We start from the raw sequence: 3110 nt of genomic DNA, 5'->3' as shown, positions 1-3110 counted from the left end.
TGACTCCAGAGCAAAATTACATTTAATCTCTCTGGCAGTTAACTAAATAAAAATCATTTTATACTACTACTTAGTAAGTTAGTAAAGGTGTGCTACTCATTAGATGCTAATCTCATTTACTGAGGAACAGAGAATTGTATATGTTTTCCACAGTTCAGCTAGTACATCCTAATCTCAATCTACAACTCTGAGTCTTCCCTGCTAATCAACTGTTTCCCAAAAGAGCACATTACAATAAAAAGGAGGCTAAATTGCCATGCCCTTTAAAGAATATTAAGCCCAGGGACTATCTCCCCCATTCCCCATCTGGGGTATAGAATTAGTACATAAACCCACAGTGTTAACAGTGTATTGCTTTATTTGGGGTCCTGGGGGAGACACCAGGAAGAGGGAAGACAACAAAGGACTACAAATGCAGGGTCCAATAATGTTAAAATAGTAAATATGCAAAATGTGTAACTGGAATCATTTTCTTAAGGACTCAACTCATGGAAGAAAAACTTTAATCGCTGTTTCAAAAAACATCTGTATGAAGTAGAAAATGATTTCAATAACATTAGTGAAGAATGTGTTCTAGAAAGTGGAGGTAACTGGATGTAAAATCATGGCAGCAATTTAATAGAACAGTCCCAGAGGGTTAGGCTGAGGCCAACACCTAATGAGGATGAAAGCCTTGTCTGTGGGGAATTTTGGGTGATACTTGGAGAAATATTACACTGTGCACAAACCAAATAGAGTTGCTTTCACAAGTGTTGTAAAGTTTCCTATAGTAAAAGGTTTTTTCTACATGCACCTCAATTTCACAGCAAGAGTGGCAGAGAATACCTAAACTCTGAAGACAGCATTCATGCAAGATAGATCTAACTCCTTGATATAAAAATGCACACAATTCAAAATGATTATGCTGTAATTACATCGAGGGCTTTCTGCACCTGCAGAGTGGTGGGTATAGAAAGCACTGCCCCCAGCATCGACATCTAGAAAGCATCCACCACCTTCTTCATGTGTTCTCTTTTTGTATTTTTTCTTCTTTTTTCTTAATCAACTCTGATGTTGTTGCTGTTCTTAGCAAAACTGATAAAAACACAATTGTAATCATTGAACATAGCACTCTGGCAATCAAGATGCTTAAAACCTCTATCTTCTGGGGCGAAGCAAGCTCTGTGCGACATTTAGAACTCTGATAACCAAACAAGGTGGTCACAAATTCTCCTGGCTTGAAGACTTCTACAACTTTCCTGACCAGGTCTTCCTACGAGGTCTGATTTAAGTGTGTTTCAAAGCTAACATAAGAAAATTCTGTTTCTGGAGTTGATGTGAATAGTCCGATAAGTTCCATCCAATTTCATCCCATTCACTGAATACCCACAAGGATTGAACATTGTGGCATCAATGACAGAAGCCGGTATCAGGTCACGAATTCCACTCTCACGAGTGACATCCTTTGCAATAACACCATCTTTCATGTAGAACTGGTCCATAACTGCTGGGTCAAGCTCACTCATCAGAATTTTCAAGGTTTGATCTGGCTGACTGATTACCCGACTCTCTGGGAAATCCAGAGTATGTAAGTACCAACAGACAGAATTCATACGTTCCATACAATATGCTGTTCCATTTGGGAAGATTGCATTAAGAAACTCTATTTCTTCCTGGAAATTCTGGTGTGGGTACACTTTGTGATAAGACTTCATGAAATTCTTATGAGAATAAAAGAAGCTTTGAATTGAGTCAAACCCACTGTAATCCCTAGCAAGTTTCAACAGGGGAACCAGTGCTTTCAGCAAGAGGGTGGTACCACATGTCTTCAGAATGAAACGTCTCTTGGAGACAAACATGCTACTCTCACTGAGTACATAAGCTTCCTGCTTATCAGTTTTTGTCACACTTATGATTGAACATTGCACATCCTTCAAAAGTATGTCCCACTCAGATCTTGGGATAGTGTGAAGATCCCCAGATCCTTGGTTCGCATCGGGCTGCTGCCAGGAGAAGCAAACCTCCGGCAGCTTCTTGGTCCCTTCGAAAAAATGTGCAGCTTCCATCACCGTGAGATTAGTGAACAACCAACAACCACAGAAAATCAACTAAATTAAACCTCTTTTCCTGCCGCTGCTGCCGCTGCCGCTGCATATTGTTCCAGCTGTTTTACTAAAGTTCAGGTTCCTTTTTTTTTTTTTTGCTATAATTTTATATTAACTTTTTTTTAAAGGACTAATAAAAATTTCCCAGCTTTGTGTGAGCAAAAGTTGAACGTGAGTCTTTTGGAAATAGAGGCAGACACAGTTCAGTCTCTTGTACTCTGCTGCTTTCCCATTAGAGAGAGTAGAGCGAGCGCTAGCTAATGTCGCCAGCCATACTGTGTAAGCTCCTTAGTATAATTTCAAATTCTTATTTGATCTTATATCAATTTGCCATTATCAATTTATGTTATGTAAAAATAATACATCTCATTAAGATGTTTCATAATTTCAGAATATAATTATGTACACCTCATAATTGCATTTATAATAATGCAATAAAAGTGCATTATTATTTTCTATTGTTACACCTCCTTTTTTTCTCTCATGTTTTGAAAATTGCTAGTGTTTTAGTTATTATTATTATTTTTTTTTTGATGGAGTCTTACTCTGTTGCCCAGGCTGGAGTGCAGTGGTGTGATCTCTGCTCACTGCAACCTCTGCCTCCTGGGTTCAAGCAATTCTCCTGTGTCAGCCACCCAAGTAGTTGGAATTACAGGTGTGCACCACCAGGCCAGGCTAACATCTGTATTTTTAGTAGAGAGTTCACCATGTTGGTGAGGCTGGTCTCAAACTCTTGACCTCAAGTGATCCACCCGCCTAGGCCTCCCGAAGGTGATTACAGGTGTGAGGCACCATCCCCGGCCCCAGTTATTTTAGTATTGTATTTAGTATATTTTATTTAGTATTAATTACTATTTATTTACTAATTAATATTATTAATATTATTTTATTACCATTTTATTTTATATTTAGTGTAATATTTTATACTAAAATAACTAGCATTTTAGTTATTCTGTTAGTCTTTTCTAAAATATTTATTGCTGAGTTTCATGGTTTCATGTTGTTTAAGTAGACACTATAATTATT

At 37.7% G+C, this 3110-nt stretch overlaps 1 pseudogene; it reads right to left on the bottom strand.

Annotated features, from left to right (window-relative positions):
* Nucleotides 1-1037: 1037 nt before the first annotated feature.
* On the bottom strand, nucleotides 1038-2092 carry LOC102145017 (S-adenosylmethionine decarboxylase proenzyme pseudogene; annotated as a pseudogene).
* Nucleotides 2093-3110: the final 1018 nt, after the last annotated feature.

This window comes from Macaca fascicularis, chromosome 3, assembly GCF_037993035.2.
Source record: "Macaca fascicularis isolate 582-1 chromosome 3, T2T-MFA8v1.1".
NCBI lineage: Eukaryota > Metazoa > Chordata > Mammalia > Primates > Cercopithecidae > Macaca > Macaca fascicularis.
The sequence above is the reverse complement of the archived record's forward strand: the minus strand, read 5'-3'. Positions and strand labels throughout refer to the sequence as shown.